Source organism: Furipterus horrens, unplaced genomic scaffold (assembly GCF_987537825.1).
Source record: "Furipterus horrens unplaced genomic scaffold, mFurHor1.1.pri manual_scaffold_36, whole genome shotgun sequence".
NCBI lineage: Eukaryota > Metazoa > Chordata > Mammalia > Chiroptera > Furipteridae > Furipterus > Furipterus horrens.
In genome coordinates, this window is record NW_028327206.1 from 258,412 (window position 1) to 282,277 (window position 23,866).

Genomic DNA, 23,866 nt, shown 5'->3' on the forward strand with positions numbered 1-23,866 from the left:
GGGAGGTGGGCTGGGTAGGTGGGCACAAAGGCGAAAATTGGAACAACTGTAATAGCATAAATAATAAAATATTTAAACCACACCAAAAAATAAAAATAAAATAAAGTAAAAAGGAAATTAGTTAATGGACACAAATATAAATGTGTAACAAGTAAAGAAGATGATATGGATAGCTGCTACAATCCTTTTTCTATAAATGGCTATGAAGTTGTAGTTGATATTTTTTTTTTTTTTTTTTACACATGTATTGCTTCAGCTTTATTTTTGAAATCACAAGCAATTCAAAGTGATCATCACTGAAGCCTCTGTTAAAAGAATTTTCCAGCAGAGCTGCCCCAGTTTTAAGATTAAACAATATTGCACTTTAAGGTGAACTTGCAGGATCCTCTTCCAACAAGAAAAGTATTGCTTCCATCTGTGCTGTTCTTAGGCTAAAAGCATACTGCAGAAAACTATTTTAAAAATTAACACTGCAGGTTACACTAAAACAGTAATGTACCTGCCTATCTTAGAATCCTAGAGAACATTTCATTATAAGAAACTAGCCCATAATTAGTATAAAGTGTACAGTACACAGTATTTTCTCATTTCAGTGGTCCAAGATACGAAGGTTGCCAGATACAATCTTGTTCTCTAATACTGCTCCAGGTGGGATGTCAATTCGGTCACCATGATTTGCAATTATGATAACGGTTCCCTTTAATGAAACATTCTTGCCAAATGTCACATCTCCTGAAACTGTGAGGTGATCTAATTCAAGCATATCTGGTATACTTTCAAATCTCCTTAGATAATCCTGAACCTTTGTAAAAGAACTGCCTAATTTAACCAAGGGCACTGTAGGAAATTCCCGCTTCTCACTCATTGTCAAAGATCCTGCATTAAGGCTATAGAGGTTTGACATCACAAGCAAGAGATCTGATGTGGCTTTGACAGGCAGAAAACGGCTTCTAGGAACATTGATACCTAGAGAGTTCTCAAAACTTTTAATGGCAGCCCCTACTGCAGTCTCTAACTGGATGACATTCAGGCCTCCATCCAGAGTCTTTGGATTCACAATGATTTCCATGTCAATAGCATTCTGCTCCTGCAGTCTTTTAACTGCTGCAAGAGAGATCCAGAGGTTGTTTGTGTTAAATATTTTGAATTTTGAGACAGACTTGAACTCATCAACATGTACTTTTGGCACTTGAGCGATTTCCACCAGTCTCAATTTGCCTTCATACTGAGTGAGTGTCCCACCCTTTACATCTGCACGTGTTTTATTTGTGACTTCCATGACAAATTCACAGGGTTTTCCATTGGGTGGATTCATTAGATGATTAAGAATATAAAGATCCACGGTGGCACCCAGATTATCTATGTTAGACACAAAAATATACTCTTTGCCTTCTCCTATGAAGATATCGAGCAAACCAGAGTTGTAGAAACTGGCATAAATATCACCATGACCCGGAGGGTACCAAGCTTCTGTATTTTCCCCTGAGTACGACACATCCTTCGCTACAGGCAGTAAAGATTCTTTATTAATCCTCGGGTACCTGCTTTGATTAAAAGTGTAGATTTTCACATGACAATGACTGTACTTCTGCAATATTTTTTTTGTATCTTCATCTGTGTTAAAAGAGTTCATCAGAACAAGAGGAACATCTGTATTGTACGTTTTGTTCAAATGTTCAATTTGCTGAACGGTCAGGTCCAAAAATGTATTCTCATTCCTCACGCCAATCAGACTTTTTGGGCCTTTGCAGCCCATGCTGGTTCCCAAACCGCCATTGAGTTTTACCACCACCAACTTGTTCAGCACAGAAGATACATTATCAGGTAATCCCCTGGCCTTTATCTTTTCATAGGGTTGAATCGAATCTTCTGGAGGTCTCTGAATTTTTCCCCAATCCACAGAAGGTCCCTTTTCTTGCAAAAATCTATGAAACAGCTTACGAAATCCATCAAGGTCTTTTTTAGTGTGCTCAAACTCATGAGATGGCGCTGTAATGAGTATTTTTTCTAGTTCCTTCTTCACAGATAATTCTAGCTCTTGTCGAATGACCTCTTGAAACTGAGAAGCACCATCTTGAGACATTGCTTTGCTAAGATCTTTTATAGATTATTGAAGTCCTCGAGGAAAGAGGATGTTAAAAGAGTGTAGTTGATATTTTTAACTCTTTTATTCCATAGCCATTTCATTTTCTCTCAAGTCAGCATTTTATGTTATTGTAATTCTTCAACTGAAGATTTGGAATCATCCATGACTTTTTCCCCATTGATTTATCATTAAATTTTATCATTTGACATGGAAGAAATAAACATCGCAAAGTAAAAAATGTGTTTATACTTATAAAGAGAATATTGGAGTAAGCAGAAGGATAATACATTTTTAGATTATCGTAGTCCCAGAAGTCAGCATATTTTTTAATTTTATTTTTATTCATTTATTTTTAGTTAAATTTTCTGGGGCAATATTAGCAAATAAAAATATAGGTACGCTTCAAGTGTACATTCGATGATACATCATCTGTATATTGTATTTTAAATTGTTATTTTTTAATTTCAGTTGACATATAATATTATTTTATATTAGTCTCAGGTGCACATGACAGTGATTAGACAACTATATAATTTACAAAGTAATCTTCCTGATAATTCAAGTATCCACCTAGCACCATACATAGATATTATAATATTATTGACTACATTCCATTGCTGTACTTTACATTCCTGTGGTTATTTTGGAACTCTCAATTTACACTTCTTAAGCCCTCCCCCTTTTTCACCCAACCTCTTTTCTGTGTTTCATTCAAAAAATTCTTGAGAGAGAGGAAAAGTGGGGGGAGGAGAGGGAAACAGAGAGAAAGTAGCTGCCACTTTTTTGAAGGATAAAACCACAACAAAGGGACTCACATAACCCACACAAAGAACATTCCTGCAGCACCTAGCTCAAGTGATCAGGCAGACTGTACCATTGAGCCACACAGGACACCTACTACATAAGGTCACCCTACGAAGCTAGAAAGATGTAGCAGAAACAAACACAGAGAGGTAGCCCAAATGGGAGTAAAAGAAAGATGCCCTAAATTAAAGTACTCTAGGTAAATCTTTAGGAAAAAAGACTTAAGTAAAATGGAGACAAACAATCTATAGAGTTCAAAACAGTGATTATAATAATGCCCAAGGAACTTAAGGGAAGAATAGATAAAATCAGTGAGAACTTAAACAAAGAGATAGTAAGCATGAAAAAGGACATGGAAACCATAAAATAATCAATCAGAAATGAACAATACAATATCTGAAGTGAAGAATATACTAGAAGGAATAAAGACTAAGTTAGATGAAGCAGAGGACCGAGCCAAATATTTGGAAGACAAGGTAGCAGAGAACACCCAATCAGAGCAGCAGAAAGAAAAAAAAAAAACTTTAAAAAAGTGAGGATAGACTTCCGGCCAAGATGGAGGCTTAGACTGACACACTCTGTCTCCCTCAACAACTAAGAAAGAATACAACTACCTCAAAACCAAACATAACTAGAAATTCCAGAAAATAAAACTACATGGAAGCCCAATGTATGAAGTTATAAACCAGCAGTGCTCGTCTGGACGGGTAGGAGGGGTGACTGGAGCAAAAGAGTTGGGCGGTGCTGTCTGTGCTAGCAGAAGGGATAGCTGTGGGTCTGTGAGGAACACCACGGGAGCAATCCTGGCTGCAGTCGAGACCCGTCAGCTCGCGATTCCAATGCGGAAGAAGCAAACCTCTATTGCCTCGGACGGAGAGGCCCAGAGGGTGTAGAGATGGAGGAAGAGACTCCTGGTAGCAGAGAGTAACAGCAGGAATCCATCTTGGACCCCTACCCCCACACAAAGCGCCACAGACCAGTGAAATAGGTCGCTGGTTGCCGGTCATCGGGTAGTGACGATTGCATGTGGCTCTGCTCACTACAGCCCTCCCAGAAAGCAAAGGTAAACAGAAAAATGTCAGGATGAAGCAGACCAGTGATGCAGCTCACCAGGCAGCAGATGAGGGACCTAGCTGATGAGCAAATAGGAAAACTTTCTGAGGCTCATTTCAGAGCTATAGTCATAAGGCAGCTTACAGAATTAACAAAAGATTTGGAACAAGATGGAGAAGGAAAGAAAGCTAGTCATACTGAAATGAATGAAAAATATATGAGACAAGTGGTGAGGAAATGAAAACCAGAGATCAAATCAACAAATCAGAACATAGGGAAGGAACAAACAGTCAACCAGTGCAGAAAGAGGAAATGAAAAGTGAGAAATACGAGGAGAGTCTCAGAAACCTCTGGCACAGCTATAAGCAAATGAACATTCGAATTAGAGGATTACCAGAGGACGAAGAAGAAGAACTAGAAATTGAAAAATTATGTGGAAAAATAATGAAGCAGAACTTCCTGAACTTGGGGAAGGAAATAGACTTACAGGTCCAGGAAGCACAGAGAGTTCCAGAAAAACTGGACCCAGGGAGAAACACTCCAAGACACATTATAATCAAATTGTCAAAAATTAAAGATAAAGAGAGAATCTTAAAAGCAGCAAGAGAGAAGTAAAGAATTATGTACAAAGGGGTCCCAATTAGACTGTCAGCTGATTTCTCAAAGGAGACCCTGCAGGCAAGAAGGGACTGGCAAGAAATATTCAAAGGAATGAAAATCAAAAACCTACACCCATGAATACTCTATCCAGTGAAGCTGTCATTCAGAATAGAAGGGCAGAGAAAGTGCTTCCAGGACAAAGTAAAACTGAAGAAGTTCATTAGATTCAAACCACTATTATATGATATGTTAAAGGGACTGGTTTAGAAGAAGGGGGATCAAAATTATGAACATTAAAATGAAAACAGGATCGCAACAACCAACAACAGACGATAGGGGATCAAAACAAAGGCAAACTAAGTAGGTAACAAGAGTGGGAAAAAGAATTATAGGTATGGGGAAGATATTGGGGGAAGGTCAGCAGGGAGGGGGAAGGGTGAAAGGGAGGGAGATGGTACAGGAATTAGGAAGCATAGTAGGAGGGAATGGAGTGCAAAGGAAGAGGTTGAGAATAACTATATACACAACCAATGGACATGGACTAAAAGGGGAGGACAACTGGAGAGAGGGATGTCACTGGGTGGAGGCGAGCAGAGGGAAAAGAAATTGGGACAACTGTAACAGTATAATCAATAAAACACATTTAAAAAAATAGTGTGGATACTTAAGGGACCTTTGGAACAACAAGAAGTATAAAAATATCTGCATCAAAAGGGTTCCAGAAAGAGAAGAGAATAAGAAATCAGAAAACTATTTAAATAAAAAATGACTGAAAATGTCCCTAACCTAGTGAAGGGAAATGACATACCAGTCCAGGGAGTGCATAGAGACCCAAATTCGATGAACCTACAGGGGCCCACACCCAGACACATCATAATTAAAATGGCAAAGGTTAAAGTAGCAAGAGAAAGACAGTTACCTAGAAGGTTGCTTGCATAAGACTTTTCATCTGATTTCTCAAAAGAAACATTTTAGGCCAGAAAAAATTGGCTTGAAACATTCAAAGTGATGAATAGCATGGACATACAACCAAGGCTACTCTATCCAGCAAGATTATCACTTAAAATTGAAGGGGAGATAAAAAGCTCTTCAACAAGAAAAATCTAAAGATGTTAATTATGACAAAACCTATATTACAAGGAATGTTACAAGGGCTTTTTTAGAAAAAGTAAGAAAAAAAAGAGGAATACAATTTTAAAGAATAAAATGGCAATAAATATACACCTATCAAAAATCACCTTAAAGATAAATAGCTTCAATACTCCAATCAAAGCACATGGAGTAGCTCAAGAGAAGAAAATAACACCCATCTATATGTAATGTACAAGAGATCCACCTCAGAATGAAAGACACACACAGACTAAAAGTTAAAAAATTGGAAAAAGATATTTAATGAAACTAGAAATGAAAAAAACAACTGAGGTAGCAATACCTATATCAGACAGAATAGATTTTCAAACAAAGGCTCTGATGTAAGATGAAGAAGGACACTACATAATGATAAAGGGAGCAATCCAACAAGTGGACATAACCCTTTTAGTCATGTATGTACCCAATATAGGAACACCTAAATAAATAAAGCAAATCTTGATGAATGTAAGGGGAGAGATTGAGAGTAATATAGTCATAGTAGGAGATTTAACACCCCATTGACACCAATGAATATATATATATATATTTTTAGGCAGAAAATCCACAAAGAAATTGCAACCTTAAATGACATGCTAGATCAGAGGGATTTAATTGATTTCTTCAGAATATTTCATTCAAAGCAGAAGAATATACATTCATTTCAAGTGTATATGAATTATTTTTTTAGGATAGACCACATGTTAGGATAAGCCTCAATAAACTTAAGAAGACTGAAATCATATCAAACATCTTCTCTGACCATAATGATATGAAACAATATATCAATCACACACACACACACAACCTGAAAAACAAACAAAGATATGAAGGCTAAATAGCATGATACTAAACACTGAAGAGTTTAACAATGAGATCAAGGAAGAAATCAAAACATGTTTTGAAAGAAATGAAAATGCAACCCAATATCCATGAAACAAACAAAAAAATAATAATAAGGATTTTTAAGAGGGAATTTTATAGCAGTACAAGCCTACTTCAAGAAACAAGAAAAACCTAAATAAATAACCTAAATTGACATGTAAAGGAACTAGAAAGAGAACAACAAACAAAACCCAGAGTTAGCATTAGAAAAAAATAATAAAAGTCAGAGCAGAAATAAACAAAGTAGAGTCTAAAAAATAAAACAATACAAAAGATCAATAAATTTAAGAGATAGTTCACTGGAAAGATAAAAAAGATTGACAAACGTTTAACCAGACTCATTAAGAAAAAACAAAAAATAGGACTTCCGGCCAAGATGGAGGCGTAAACAGACATGATGCATCTTCCTCCACAACTAAGAAGGAATAAAACTACCTCAAAACTAGAAATAACCAGAAGTTCCAGAAAATCAAAATACACGGAAGTCTAGCGAACAAAGATATAAAGAAGAAATACTCATCCAGACAGGTAGGAGGGGCAGAGCCAGGGTGGAGAAGACGTGGTGTGGCGGTGGCAGCTGTGGCAGCAACAGCGGCAGGCCAGCAGAAAGCACAGTCACATGCTTTAAAAAGGAGGGACACCTGGAGAGCGATCCCAGCTCCTCAACAGACCTCACAACTCAAAGTCCCAGCACCTGGGAAAATCAAGCCTCATTGCTTCTGACTGTGCAGACCAGTGGGGATTGGGGTGGAGGCGGAAACTTCAGGTCTAGCAGAGTCCACTTGTTTAAAGGGCCCCCACAGTCCTAGAATGTCCGCAGACCCACCTGCTCTGGAAATGATGGCCAGGACAGCAGCTAGAGGGGCGCCAGTCCAGTGCGGAAGAGGGAGAGGTGATTGGAAAAGGAGCAAGTGCTGGACTGGTGGCATTGTTCCCTCTCGGACCTTCCCCCACATACAACGCCACAACATGGTTAAACAGGTCACCCTGTACAGACGAATCCCTAAGGCTCCGCCCTTACAACGTAACAAGAGCGACAGCTCTACCTGGGATGCATAGGCAAACAAACACAGAAGCCTGTCAGAATAAGAAGACAGAGAAGTATGGCCCAAAAGGGGGAATGGATCAAGGTTCCAGTGGGAAAACTAAGCGATGAGGAGATAGCCAACCTAAGAGACACAGAATTCAAACACTATTGATAAAGATGCTCACAGGCTTGACATATATGCTCGAGTATGGCAAACGCGTAAGAGAAGAAGTGAAGGCTATGCTAAGTGAAACAAAGGAAAATCCACACAAAACCAATGGTGAAGGGAAAGAAACCAGGGTTCAAATCAATGATTTGGAACATAAGGAAGAAAAAAACCATCAATCAGTACAGAAGGGGGAAGCGAGAATTGAGAAAAAATGAGGAAAACTCCCCAAATTTTGCAAAGGAGATGAATATACAGGTCTAGGAAGCATGGAACGTCCCGGGTGAGCTGGACCCAGAGGGGACCATACAAGGATGCATCATGATTGAGATGCCAAAGGTGAAAGATAAAGACAGAGTTCTGCGGGCAGGAAGAGAGAGGCAGAGAGTTTCCTGCCGGGGAGTGCCTATAGGACTATCAGCTGATTTCTCAGAGAACAGTTTGCAGGCAGGAAGGGACTGGCAAGCAGTATTCAATGTGATGAAAAGCAACCTACAACCAAGATTACTCTATCCAGCAAAGCTATCATTTGGTATGAAGGGGCAGATGAAGTGCTTCTCAGACAAGATGAAGCTAAAGAAGTTCATTATCACCAAGCCACTATTATATGAAATGTCAAAGCGACTTACTTAAGAAAAAGAAGATCAAAACTATGAACACCAAAATGACAACAAACTCACAAGTGTCAACAATTGAACCTAAAGAATAAAAACAGAATCCAACTAAGCAAACCAGAATAGAAACAGAATCATAGGTATGGGGATCAATTGGAGGGTTATCAGCTAGGAGGGAGGAGGGGGAGAAATGGGGAAATGGTGCAGGAACTAAGAAGCTTAATCGGTTGGTACAAAATATACAGGGGGGAGTTAAGAATAATACAGGAAAGGGTGAAGCCAAAGAACTTATATGCATGACCCATGGACATGAACTAAGGGGGGTGGGATTGCTGGAGGGAAGAGGGTTACTGGGCAGAGGGGAGCAAAGGGGGAAAAAAACTGGGACTACTGTAACAACATAATCAATAAAGTATACTTAAAGAAAAATAGACAGGATCCAAATAAATACAATCAGAAGTGAAAGAGAAGTAACAACTCACACCACAGAACTAAAAATGATTGTGAGAAAATATAGGCTAACAAATTTGACAATCTGGATGAAATAGAGAAATTCCAAGAAACATACAATCTTCCAAAACTTCATCGACAAGAATGAGAAAATCTGACTAGATCAAATACAACTAATGAAATTGAAGTAGTAATAAAAAACTCCAAACAAAAAGTTTTCCTTACCAAAAGTCTTCAAAGGTGAATTTCACCAACCAAGCATTCAAAGAACTAATAGTTATCCTTCTCAAGTTATTCAAAAAAAAAAAAAAAACCAAAAAACAATCCAGGAGGAGAGACAATTCTCAAGCTCATTTTATGAGGCCATCATTGTGCTAATTATAAAATCAGATAGGGACACTACAAAGAAAGAGAATTATAAGTTAATATCCCTGATGAACATAGAGGTTAAAATCTTCAACAAAATATTAGCAAACCGAATCCAGCAATACATTAGAGAGATTATACACCGTGACCAAGTGGGATTTATTCTGGGCTCTGGTGAGCCAGGCTGGGGAGCCCAGAGTGAGGTTGAAGCCCCTCAATCCTTAGCCAACTTTACAGCTGAGATAACTCTGAAATTCTGTACTACCTCATGTGGCTGCAAGGCCAACACATTTTGTGCCTCTGTCCTTCCTACCACTCTGGATGTGGCTTCTTCTGTAATCCTTGGTTATAAGACTTCTGTACTGCTAGTCTTCATTTGGTTATTCAGATTGTTTGTTCCATAATGTCATTGTATTCACATTTAGTCCTGGGAGGAGGTGAATGTTCCTTCCACCAATGCCGCTGCCATCTTGCATCCCCCAGGATCTGTGTGTCTTCTGTGGTGAGCTGTCTGTCCAGATCTTATGCCCATTTTTTAATGGGGTTGTTTGCTTTCCTACTGTTGAAGATTAAAAGTTTCCTTTTCCATATTTGGATACCAGTTCCTTATCAGATCTGTGTCTTGAAAACACTTTATCTGAGTCTGTGTCTTATGTTAAAATCAGTCTGAATACTGACATCCACAAATATGTCCTCCCCTCCCCTCTTTCCTGCTCCCCCTACCATCAGGGGTTTCTTTCTCTTCCACTAGGGGGGCCCTGACGCGTTCCCACCTAAATGACCTATATTCTCTGCTCTGGGTAAGGGGTCCTGTTTCTGAGCAGGCAATTGCTATTTCACTGACTGTAACTCACCTGATAGACTCTGACCAAGTGGACTCACCTGACCTGATACTGAAGGACATGAGGACTCCCTCCCTTTCCCACGCTGAGCAGAGCCCCACCCACCAGATCTGGATGTGCTGGATATGAGGGCTGAGGACTGACACGGGGCTGGGGCAGAGGTCCCTGCTGGAGAACCTCCGTGCTTCAAGTTCTGCGGCCTGCCAAAGCCTGGAGCCTGATGCTCTGACGTTCTGTCGCCTTCTGTGAGGCCCCTTGAAAGGTTCCTTCTCACACAGGGTAATGGGTCCTGCTGTGGTAACTGGGATCTTCACATGGATAGAGCACATTCACAATGGTCCTTATGAAAGGCAGAGCCTCCCTACATCTGCTTTCCTGACAGAGAGGAAGGGGGTCTGTGCTTGGAGGGAGAGGGAGCAGGCCCGAATGTGCAGGATGGAACTCTCTTGTGTCCTGGATGGCTGGGCCAGGCTGCTGGGCTCAACTGAGTTATGGAGTAGGGTGGGCTAATGTGGGCTAGGGGTACAAGGGTAGGAGGTGTTACATGAAGCAGGGCATGGGCAGGATGGATGGGACCTTCCTGCTGGGTGTGTCACTCCCAGATACTTTCATCTCTTTCACTCCCAGCCCCTCCTCCTCCTCTCTCCCTGAGGTATTGGCCCCAGGTCTTGACAACCCTGCTTTCCCTAACAAGGCTCAAGTGCCCAAGGTGACCTGAGATGTAGAAAACTGTGCCCCAAAACATAAAATTGTGTTTATATTAGACCAAGAATCTCCACTTCTAGGGACGTTTCCTAAATAAAGATATATGAACACACATGTTTCCCTCTGCATGATGATGGGAGTGAAAACTTGGAAATGGCTCATGTTCCCCAGTAGGGGCTTTGGGAATTTTTATTGGGGGGGGGACAGAAAATACCGAGGAGGAAGAGGATGTCAAAAATTTAGACCTCATCTCCCAAAAAAGATAAGAGATTTGCTAGTCCCACCCCGAAGTGACCATCATGTGTGGTTTAGTGGGTGTCTTTCAGATTCTGCCTCTTTTATTCTGTTTGTTGGTCTCTGTCACAAGAAGAATAATTTTCACATATGTATGTCTGCCTGTGGAAATTACATGTATGTGGTCTAACAGGTGGGACCCGGGATGCACACAGTTGTTCCACACATATTACACAGAGGACACCTGCGGTCTCCATGTATCAGTACGTAGAGACTCCTGCGCCCACTTTAGCAGCTGTCCAGCGTCCTTCCTCCATGTGGACCAGGATTAGGGGATCCCATTCCTTCTCCATGGACACTAGTGTTTTCCCCAATTCCCAGCAATTACATCAGTGCTCCGATGGTTAATTTTGAAAACACATCTTTGGACAATTGTGCAAGAATTTCTGTGAGGTAAACTAGGGTGACCACTGCCAGGAAAAGGTGAGCAGCTGCAGGCCTTAGACGGGACTGGCACATTGTCGTCCCAGAGGAAGGGCCTTTCCCCCTTCACTCCAGGGGATCTGCTGGGCCTCTAATTCCTCACTTTGTCCCCAGGACTAGACTGCCTGTCTGATGATGACAGTGCTCTGTCCTCAGTGTTTGCAGTGTGTGTTCCCCCACTGGGGAGGTCGGGCATCTCTGATATGCAGAGACGTGGGCACCACCTGCCAATGGAAGTGTCTGTTTGCTATAGGTTCCTTTAGATAACACAGACTTCCAAGAGTTTGCTGCACCGCAGAAAGGCTAAACATTATCTGCCTAGGCTTTGAGGGATGCTTCCCAGCTTGTGGTTTGTCTTCCCCAATGTCTGCATCTTCCTCATTACTGTTTTGTGCGCAGGAGGAGACAGCCACTGCCTGACTGGCTTCTGACCCTGCAGTCACACTTTGGACAGTGGTCTATACCCTGAGATTGTACCAAAGGGCTTCTTTTTTACATCTGATCTCTAATCCACCTGGGATTTTCCTTTCAAAAAACAAAAATGTGTAAGCAAAAGGAAAAAAAAAAAGGCAACCCATGTAACATCTCTGATAATGGATCAGAGACACTGAGCACATCAGGGGTTGCCAGGGGCAGGAGGGGTGAGTAAGAACTTCTGGTGCGGGGTTTCCTTTCAGGGAGACGGAACATCCTGCAGCTACGCAGTGGTGATGTCTGCACAGGGGTGATACAATTTACATTATAAACAATACCTTTTAGGAAGTATTTAAATTTAATAATGGGAGTAGAAGAGCCAGTTAAATGAAATGGCCCTGGACCATTACCCAGGAACCAGGGAAAGTTTGAAAAAGGATTCTTCCAGGCCCAAAGAACTCGTCGAAGGGGCCTTCAAAGAAGTCGAACAGAAATGGATCCCGTCCACCAAAGAATACCCAGAACATGAAGGCAAACTCGCTGAACGAGTCTTCGAAGTGAGTGCCACCTCCACCTCCATTCAATCCCTCTTTTTTCCGTATTTGTCATAGATGACCCGCTTTTTAGCATCTGACAGCACCTGGTAGGCCTCGGCCACCTGCTTGAACTTCCTCTCCGCCTCCTCTTTGTTGTCGGGGTTCTTATCCGGGTGCCACTTCAGGGCCAGTTTCCGGTACGCCTTCTTAATGTCCTCAGTGGAGGCAAGTCTCTGCACACCTAGCATTTCATAGTAACCCACCACGGTGACAGGCTGCGGGGACGCGTCTGAAGTCGCGGAGCCGGCGGTGGGAAGGCTTGGCCGACGGCGCGGCCGACAGGGCCGCAGATGGCGTATCAGATAGCGCCGTCTGATCGCCTCCTGCGTGGTGGGGCCAGTGGCGGGAAGGTCCGGCCGACGGCGCGGTCTCCTCGGCTCCTGCGCGGCGGGGCCGGTGGTAGGAAGGTCCGGCGGACCCACCACGGTGACAGGCTGCGGGGACTCATCTGAAGTTGCGGAGCTGGCGGCGGGAAGGTCCGGCGGACGGCGCAGTCTCCTCGGCTCCTGCGCGGCGGGGCCGGTGGTGGGAAGGTCCGGCGGACCCACTACGGTGACAGGCTGCGGGGACGTGTCCGAAGTCGCGGAGCCGGCGGTGGGAAGGCCCGGCAGACGGCGCGGCCGACAGGGCCGCGGATGGCGTATCAGATGGCGCAGTCTGCTCGGCTCCTGCGTGGCGGGGCCAGTGGCGGGAATGTCCGGCGGACGCACCACGGTGACAGGCTGCGGGGACTCGTCTGAAGTCGCGGAGCCGGCGGAGGGAAGGTCCGGCCGACGGCGCGGTCTCCTTGGCTCCTGCGCGGTGGGGCCGGTGGTAGGAAGGTCCGGCGGACCCACCACGGTGACAGGCTGCGGGGACTCGTCTGAAGTCGCGGAGCTGGCGGCGGGAAGGTCCGGCGGACGGCGCCGTCTCCTCGGCTCCTGCGCGGCGGGACCGGTAGCGGGAAGGTCCGGCAGACGCACCACGGTGACAGGCTGCGGGGATGCGTCCGAAGTCGCGGAGCCGGCGGTGGGAGTGCCCGGAGGACGGCACAGCGGACGGCACGGTCTCCTCGGCTCCTGGGCGGCGGGGCCAGCGGCGGGAAGGTCCGGTGGACGGCACGGTCTCCTCGGCTCCTGTGCGGTGGGGCCGGTGGCGGCAAGCTCCAGCGGACCCACCACGGTGACAGGCTGTGGGGACACGTCCGAAGCCGCGGAGCCGGCGGTGGGAGGGCCCGGAGGACGGCACAGCAGATGGCGCGGTCTCCTCGGCTCCTGCGCGGCGGGGCCGGTGGTGGGAAGGTCCGGCGGACCCACTACGGTGACAGGCTGCGGGGACGTGTCCGAAGTCGCGGAGCCGGCGGTGGGAAGGCCCGGCAGACGGCGCGGCCGACAGGGCCGCGGATGGCGTATCAGATGGCGCAGTCTGCTCGGCTCCTGCGTGGTGGGGCCAGTGGCAGGAAGGTCCGGCGGACCCACCACGGTGACAGGCTGCGGGGACGCGTCCGAAGTCGCGGAGCCGGCGGTGGGAGGGCCCGGAGGACGGCACAGCGGACGGCACGGTCTCCTCGGCTCCTGGGCAGCGGGGCCAGCGGCGGGAAGGTCCGGTGGACGGCACGGTCTCCTCGGCTCCTGCGCGGCGGGGCCGGTGGCGGCAAGCTCCAGCGGACCCACCACAGTGACAGGCTGCGGGGACGCGTCTGAAGCCGCGGAGCCGGCGGTGGGAGGGCCCGGAGGACGGCACAGCAGATGGCGCGGTCTCCTCGGCTCCTGCGCGGCGGGGCCGGCGGCGGGAAGGTCCAGCGGACTGAGCCGTCTCCTTGGCTCCTGCGCGGCGGGGCCGGTGGTGGGAAGGTCCGGCGGACCCACTACGGTGACGGGCTGCGGGGACGTGTCCGAAGTCGCGGAGCCGGCGGTGGGAAGGCCCGGCAGACGGCGCGGCCGACAGGGCCGCGGATGGCGTATCAGATGGCGCAGTCTGCTCGGCTCCTGCGTGGCGGGGCCAGTGGCGGGAAGGTCCGGCGGACCCACCACGGTGACAGGCTGCGGGGACTCGTCTGAAGTCGCGGAGCTGGCGGCGGGAAGGTCCGGCGGACGGCGCGGTCTCCTCGGCTCCTGCGCGGCCGGACCGGTGGCGGGAAGGTCCGGTGGACCCACCACGGTGACAGGCTGCGGGGACGCGTCTGAAGTCGCGGAGCCGGCGGTGGGAAGGCTTGGCCGACGGCGCGGCCGACAGGGCCGCAGATGGCGTATCAGATAGCGCCGTCTGATCGCCTCCTGCGTGGTGGGGCCAGTGGCGGGAAGGTCCGGCGGACGGCGCGGTCTCCTCGGCTCCTGCGCGGCGGGGCCGGTGGCGGGAAGGTCCGGTGGACCCACCACGGTGACAGGCTGCGGGGACGCGTCTGAAGTCGCGGAGCCGGCGGTGGGAAGGCTTGGCCGACGGCGCGGCCGACAGGGCCGCAGATGGCGTATCAGATAGCGCCGTCTGATCGCCTCCTGCGTGGTGGGGCCAGTGGCGGGAAGGTCCGGCGGACGGCGCGGTCTCCTCGGCTCCTGCGCGGCCGGACCGGTGGCGGGAAGGTCCGGTGGACCCACCACGGTGACAGGCTGCGGGGACGCGTCTGAAGTCGCGGAGCCGGCGGTGGGAAGGCTTGGCCGACGGCGCGGCCGACAGGGCCGCAGATGGCGTATCAGATAGCGCCGTCTGATCGCCTCCTGCGCGGCCGGACCGGTGGCGGGAAGGTCCGGTGGACCCACCACGGTGACAGGCTGCGGGGACGCGTCCGAAGTCACGGAGCCGGCGGTGGGAGGGCCCGGCGGACGGCACAGCGGACGGCACGGTCTCCTCGGCACCTGCGCGGCGGGGCCGGTGGTGGGAAGGTCCGGCGGACCCACTACGGTGACAGGCTGCGGGGACGTGTCCGAAGTCGCGGAGCCGGCGGTGGGAAGGTCTAGCGGACCTACCACGGTGACAGGCTGCGGGGACTCGTCTGAAGTCGCGGAGCCGGCGGTGGGAAGGTCCGGCGAACGGCGCGGTCTCTTCGGCTCCTGCGCGGCGTGGCCGGCGGCGGGAAGGTCCGGCGGACGGCGCCGTTTCCTCGGCTCCTGCGCGGCGGGGCCGGCGGCGGGAAGGTCCTGGAAAATAGTGGAAAATTTTTGTCTGTAAAAGCTGTATCTCTGTCCAAGTTCATGCACCCGAAATGCTTTATAAATCCCCCAATCTCTAACGTCGGGGCTGTCCACCTAAGTCCGGGTTGTGGACGGGTGGGCAGTCGCTAGCCAGCTAATAAAGGCTCTTTAAATTCTAATTTGATTGTCTCCAACCATTTGGTTCTCGCACTTGCTCCACAACAACACACACACACACACACACACACACACACACACACACACACTTACACACACACGAGGTTGACATAGATCAGCCCAGGTGGGATCTGAGTGGTGGCCTGGCCCAAAGAAAACCACCCTGAGCGTTTCTGTGTTACCTGTGAGTTCTTCTTTGAAACAGGCCAAAGCCTTCTATGCTGAGTTTCGATCCTGCGGTGGCAGCGGCGGTCCAAACTCATATTCCTGCCTTTTTGAGCTTTTGGCGAATTGGGAGACAACAAAGGGACATGTTGTCTGTCCCAACTCTGTAGCCAAAGTGAGTCAGCTAGGGGCAGCTTTAGAATTTTGCTGTCTCGCTACCGGGGTTACAAGTTTTTGGTCTATGACTTCAAGAAGTGAGGTCACTGCCTGGGTCCCCTACCCTGAGGGACTACTCAGACAAGAGACGTGACTTTACTTCCTGATAAGTCCAGGGACCCTGCCTGAATATCCCTCTCTTGTACCTGCTCTGGTTTTAGCAACAGCAGCAGCAGAGCTGTGTCTTAGAAATGTCTCAGGGCCACATCTAGAGCCACTTGTTAAACCTGTACAGCCTCTCCTACCAGAATTTGTTTTCTTCCACCCCTATAACTTTTTCTTACTTTGATTTTTCTTTATTTTCTTTTGGTGTGATTTATTATTACAATTTATTATAAATTATAAATAAGTTTTATTTTTGATATTTTTTAAATTGTATTTTATTAATTAGGCTATTACAGTCGTTCTGGTTTTTCCCACTTTACATCCTCTCTATCCAACACTCCACACTTCCTCAGGCAGTCCCTAACCATTGTTCATGTCCATGGGTCATGCACAAGTTCTTTGTCTACTCCATGTTCTACACGGTCATTTACAGCCCCATGGTTACTCTGTCACTACTTATTTGTATTTCTTAATCCCCTACCTCTTCACGCATTCCCTCAAACCCCCCTCACATCTGGCAACCACCAGAACGTTATCTGGATCCTTAATTCAATCTCTGCTCTCCTTGTTTGCTACGTTTGTTTTTTAGATTCAATTGTTAACAAATTTGTATTTTTTGCCTTTCTATTGCTCATAGTTTTGATCTTCTTTTTCTTAAAGAAGTTTCTTTAACATTTCTTCTAATAATTGTTTGGTGATTATGAACCCCTCGTTTTTTTTAATTTTCTGCAAGGCTCTTTATCTGCCCTTCAATTCAAAATGATAGCTTTGCTGGGTAGAGCAGTTTTGGCTGTAGATTCCTCCTTTTCATGACTTCGGATATTTCTTACCAATACCTTCTCGTCTGCAAAGTTTCTTTAGAGAAATTAGCTGACAGTCTAGTGGGAATTCCCCTGTGGGTAACTAAACTCCTTTCTCCCTCTCTCTTTTTACTTTTAAGAGTCTTGCTTTATCTTTAACCTTTGGTATTTTAATTATGACGTGTCTTAGAGTGGGCACTTTGCATACAACTCTCTGTGCTTCTGGGACTTGCGTGTCTATTTCCTTCACCAAATCAGGGAACTTCCCACTTATTATTTTTTTTCAAATAGTTTCCAATTTCTTGCTCATTCTCTTCTTCTGAAACCACTATGATGTGAATATTAGATCTCTTAAAGTTGTTCCAGAAGCTATCCTCACTTTTTTGGTTTCTTTTTCATCTTGTTCTGATTGGTTGTTTTTTGCTTCCTTGTATTCCATATCATTGATTTAATTTTAGGCTACATCACTCTACTGTGGTTTCCCTGTAAATTGTGTGTTATTTCAATTAGTGTATCCTTCATTTCTGACTGGATCATTTGTGTGCTGTTGAGGTCCTCACTATGTTCCTTGAGCATCATTATAACAAGTGTTTTGAACTCTGCATCTATAGATTGTTTATTTCCATTTAATTTAGCTCTTTTTTCTGGAGTTTTGCTCTGTTCTTTTTGGGACAATGTTTTTTGTTTTTTGTTTTTGTCTCCTCATTTTCACAGCCTCCCTGCATTTGTTTCCATGGATTAGGTAGCTACTATGATTCCCTGTTTGGGTAGTGTGGCCAAATGTGTAGGTGTCCTGTTGGGTCCAGTGGCACAGCCTCCCCTATCCCCAAGCTTGGTCCTCAAGGTATGCCCTTTGTGTGCACCGAGTACAACCTCCTCTTGTAGTTGAAACTTGTTTGCTGTTGATGGATCAATGGGAGAGATTTATGAAGGCCAGTCCACTGCAAGGATCGACTGTGACAACTTAACACCAACATCTGCCCTCTATGGGGGATCAGGTGTGCAAGGGCAGGGTGGTGGTGCTCCAACATGGTCTGTAGCTCTCCACTGGGTACACTGGCCCTGGGACTTCCTGGGGGGTGCAGGCCAAGTTAAGTCCTCACCTGTGTTTTTCCCAGGCCCTCCCTGAGCTATAAAACAATATGAGATGGTTGATACTTGTCCTGGGCTTGGAAATTCCCAGGCAAACCAAACTGTGAATCTAGGCTGGCTGCTGCTAGTGGGAGGCCTGGGGCTCACTGAGGCCAGCTCTTGCTTGTTTGAGATGATTTAGGAAATTGTCAAGCATATGCCAAGACCAACCATTCATATCAAAAATCAGCTTGGGTGGGCCCATAATTTATGCTGGGCAGAGTCTCTGGGGATCTTGAAAGCAGATCTAACAATGTTAGCCAGGTTGGAATCTCTGATACGGCACCAGCCCACTGGCCCTGTGCGTGGAGGGCCCAGAAAATGGATCATGACCTCTGCTCACCCTGATGCTAGACAACTCAGTTTCTCCCTGTATATCAATGGTGCCTTTCAAGCCGCGACTGCGGTGCTGGAGCCCAGAGGAAGCGAGTCCCAGTAAGTTAGTCTATGTGTGCATTCTTTAAGAGGAAATGCTTGAAGTTTCTTCCACCAACTCAATTCTTATTGGTTTCTACAGCCAGAACTTATGGGGTCTTAGTTCCCTGGCCCTGGCACACTGGGCTGGGGGTCCTGGTGTAGAGCTGGGACTCCTCACTCCTGAGATATCCCTCCCTGGTTTTTATCCACCACCCGTCATTGAGGGGTCTCTGTGCCCCTCCTACCAGTCTGGATGGCTGCGGTTTCTTTAACTGTGTAGCTGTCAGACTTCCTTTCAACTTGATTTCTGATGGCTCCGAGTGATGGTTGTTCTATATTTTAGTTGTAATTTTGTTGTGCTTGTGTGAAGAGGCAAGTCATGTCTGCCTGTGCTGTCATCTTGATTGAAAGTCATATTTTAAATTGTGCCATTCCTGAGCATGACGTACATTACTCATGTGGTGCAAGCATCATCACCACTATCTAGTTGCAGGTGTACATCACCCCAAAAGAAAACTCTGCCCCCAAAATACTAACTCCTCATTCTTTCCAACCATAACTATCTGTCTCTTACCCTTTACCTATTCTGGATATTTTCTATGAATGGACTCTTATAATAGGTGAGTTTTTTGTCTGCTCACACATATTTTTTTAATCTAACAAAGCATTTTTGTCATTCTTAAAGGAATTGCCATTATATTACAGAACAGATATAATACAAAAGAAGTCCTTTAAGTACATGTGTGCGTAATCTTGTAGCTGAAACTAGTTTGCTAAGTGTGATCCAGGACTTGACCCAGTCAAGACTATTCCAAAATATTTACAAAGACAGATGACCCCAAGCTCATGTTACAAGGCCAGCATTATCCTAATTCTAAAATAATATGAAGTCACTAGAAATAAAAATATTACAGGGAAATATTTCTAATGAACCAACGAGGGGGGACCCCAAAATACAAGAATTTATTTCTAAAAGTTGTGTATTTATTCTTACACATTTCACCTTCAGTCACCTTCAAAGTACATTCTATTTGATGTAATACACGTATCAAGATGTATTATCTGCTGCTCAACAAAGTTTTTGAACTCATCCATTTTGATGTCTTTAATGCTTCTGTCATTTTTTGTCTCATGTCTTCCACACTGGTAACATATTTCCATTTGAGGATTTTTGCTCATCCAGGGAAACAAAGAAAAGTCTCTCAGGTTGAAATCAAGTGAATATGAAAGGTGGAACAGGGGTCATGCTGTTTTGGTCAAAAACTGCTGACCACTCAGCACAGTGTGGGCTGGTGTGCACGTAAACCACATATCATGAGATGGGAGAAAAAAATCGAAAGGCCTTCAAAATTGTTTTTTTCCTGAAACCGAATTCAGCCTCTAACAACAATGCCAGCTGGTACACGGATATAGATGGGTTCCTAGAACACTCCCGTAGTGAAAGAAACCTGTAACATAAGGGGTCTTCCTGCCAAAAGATAATTACATCTGTTGGTGTCCCCCTAGTAGATGTTCAAATCCTCAACAAAATATTAGTATTGTGTTACAGAAACACATTTAAAAATTATACACCCTAAGAGGGATATATTCCGGGGGTGCATGGTTGTATGAATCCACAAATCAATAACAGATGACATACCACATAACAAGGTGCTTCAGATATTTCATGGTACAGGAGGGACTAGGAAAAGGATTGAGAAATTCTACAAGAAGCAGTGACGGTTCTCACTCTCTCTTTCAATGACTCTCTCTCTCCATTTCACTCTGTCTTCTTTCTCTTTTCTCCAGGACTGAATGAATTCCTACTTCTTTCCTATTTTCTCTCAATACATAGTCATTTCATCTGCCTTTTTTCCCTGTACTCAATAAAGAATCAGGTTGGCCCTGCTATAGTGATGATCTAGCTCTGGTCAAATCAATACTTACCAGGGTTTTAAGATCACACATATCCTCAAGAGATGCTGAAGGAACAGACTCAGAGAACACATGTGAATCAAGTAGAGAAGCGAATAAAATACCTATGTAATACACAGTGATAGGCCATGTCTTTAATATGTATTAGCTTACAAAACACACATTTATAATACTAATTAAAAATATAAACGAATAATTATACATATCTATAGCTACATAAAGAGAAAGAAATAAAATAAATCATGGCGAGTTACAGATGAACTCATAATAAAAATAATCTTAAAGAATAATGAAATGGGTTCTTAGAAAGATTGAGAGACTTCCAGCCAAGATGGAGGTGTAGACAGACATGCTGCAACTCCCTCCACAACTAAGAAGAAATACAACTACCTCAAAACTAGAAATAACCAGAAGTTCCAGAAAATCAAACTGCATGGAAGTCCAGCAAACAAAGATATAAAGAAGAAATACTCATCCAGACAGGTAGGAGGGGTGGAGCCGGGGTGGAGAGAACGCAGTGTGGTGGCAGCAACAATGGGGGCAGTGACAGGCCATCAGAAAGTGCAGTCACACATTTTAAAGGTAGGAGGGACATCTGGGGAGTGTTCCCAGCTCCTCACTGGACCTCGCAGCTCATGGTTCCAGCACAGGGGAAAATCAAGCTTCATTGCTTTTGACTGTGCAGATGAGTGGGGGTTGGGGTGGAGGCAGAAACTGCCAGTCTCGCAGCAGAGTCTTCTTGTTTAAAGGGCCCTCACAATCCTAGAATGTCCGCAGACCCACTCACTCTGGGAACGATGGCCAGGGCAGCAGCTAGAAGAGTGCCAGTGCAGTGCAGAAGTGGGAGAGGTGCCTGGATAAGGGGTGAGTGCTAGGCAGGCAGCATTGTTCCCTCTCAGACACCTCCCCCACATACAGCACCACAACGTGGTGAAACAGGTCGCCCTGTACTGATGAATCCCTAAGGCTCCACCCCTTACAACACAACAGGAGCGACAGCTCTACCTGCAACATGGAGGCAAACAAACACAGGAGCCTGTCAGAATGAGGAGACAGAGAAGTAAGGCTCAAAGGGGGGAAGAGATCAAGGTTCCAGTGGAAGAACTAAGAGAGGAGGAGATAGACAACCCAACAGATGAGGAGATAGACAACCTAAGAGACACAGAATTCAAACACTATTGATAAAGATGCTCACAGGCTTGACAGACATGCTTGAGTATGCATGGAAAGCACATAAGAGAAGAAGTGAAGGCTATTCTAAGTGAAATGAAGGAAAATGCACACAAAACCAGTGGTGAAGGCCAGAAAACTGGGATTCAAATCAATGATTTGGAATATAAGGGGAAAAAAAAACAAACAAAAAAAAAAACAGTGCAGAATGAGGAAGCAAGAATTGAAAATAATGAGGAAAACTTCCCAAATTTTGTGAAGGACATGGACATACAGGTTTGGGGAGCACACAGGGTCCCGGGTGAGGTGGACTCAGAGGGGACCACACCAGGATGCATCATGACTGAGATGCCAAAGGTGAAAGATAAAGACAGAGTCCTGGGGGCAGCAAGAGGGAGGTGGAGAGTTGCCTACAGGAGAATGCCTATAGGACTATCAGCCGATTTATCAGAGGACACTTTGCAGGCAGGAAGGGACTGGAAAGCAGTATTCAATGTGATGAAAGGCAACCTGCAACCAGAATTACTCTATCCAGCAAAACTATCATTTAGATGAAGTGCTTCCCAGACAAGGTAAAGCTAAAGGACTTCATCGTCACCAAGCCACTATTATATGAAATGTCAAAGAGACTTACTAAGGAAAAAGAAGATCAAAACTATGAACAGTAAAATGACAACAAACTCAAAACTATTAACAACTGAATCTAAAAAATAAAAACAGAATCCAACTAAGCAAACCAGAATAGGAACAGAATCAAAGGTATGGGGATCATTTGGAGGGTTATCAGCTGGGAGTGGGGAGGGAGAGAAATGGGGACATAGTACAGGGATTAAGAAGCATAATTGGTTGGTACAAAATAAACAGGGGAAATTAAGAATAACATAGGAAAGGGTGAAGCCAAAGAACTTATATGCACAACCCATGGACATGAACCTGGTGGGGTGGGTTTGCTGGATGAAAAGAGGGTACTGGGTGGAGGAGAGAGAAGGGGAAAAATTGGAACTACTGTAACAACATAATAAAATATACTTAACAAAAAGGAAAGTTTGAAATCAGACCTTTTTTTGATGTTAATTTTTCCTATCTATCAACACATGAAAGACTTCCACTTATTTGTATCTTCTTCAATTTCTTTCTTTGGTGTCTTATAAATTTCTGAGTAGAGGTTTTTACATACTTGGTTAAAGTTATTCCTAATATTTTATCGTTGTGGATACAATTGTAAATGGGATTGCGTTCTTAGTTTCCCTTTCTGAGAGTTCATTATTGGAATATAAAATTGCAATAGATTTAATTTTTTTATCCTGGTACTTTACTGAATCCATTTATCAGTTCTAGTAGTTACTAGGTGTAATTTTTAGGCTTCTCTAAACAAAGTATTATATAATGGGCAAATAATGAGGTTTACCTCTTCTATTCCATTTGGATGCCTGTTATTTCTCCCTTTCTAATTCCTATGGCTATGACTTCTATGCTGAATAAGAGTGATGAAAATGGATATCCCTATCTTGTTCCTGATCTTAAGGGAAGCACTTTTAGATTTTGCCTATTGAGTATGATGTTAGCTGTGGGTTTGTCATATATGGCCTTTATTATGTTGAAGTATGTCCACTCTATTCTTACTTTTCTGAGAATTTTTAACTTAAATTGGTGCTTGATTTTACAAATGCTTTTTTGCGTTATTATTGAAATGATCATTTGACTTTCATGCTTCATTTTGCTGATGCGGTGTATCACATTTATTGATGTGTAGATACTGTATCAAACTTGCATCTGAGAATAAATCCCAAGGAACAATAAGAGTAGGTGTGACATAGTTTGGCTGTTTATGAGCCAAGATCTTAGAAACTAACAGCAGTGGTGTTGATCAGTAGAATGGTGGGCACATATGAGGATGTCTGCCTAGCAACGTTCCTTCCAGAACAACCCCTCTTTCACTTGACCCACGTGATCATTATGGAGATACCATCTCGAAGTCATGAGACCCTGTCCATATGACCATATTGAAAATGTGCAAGGATAGGAAGCTCAGTCAAGTGTCACCACAAAATCCCTGGTAATCATTATCTGGGTATAGCTACTTTTCCCCTTTGGGTGTCTGTACTACAAGATGAAACCTGTTTTTGCTTATATGTCTATTTGAAATGAAGAAAGTGGATTCGCAAGAAATGTAGAGAGAATATGACTGATAAGAATACATGTCATTCCAAA

General features: G+C 45.1%; 1 pseudogene; it reads right to left on the bottom strand.

Moving 5' to 3' along the window:
* Positions 1-245: 245 nt before the first annotated feature.
* Positions 246-2,127, bottom strand: LOC149990033 (UTP--glucose-1-phosphate uridylyltransferase pseudogene; annotated as a pseudogene).
* Between the last annotated feature and the right edge of the window lie 21,739 nt (positions 2,128-23,866).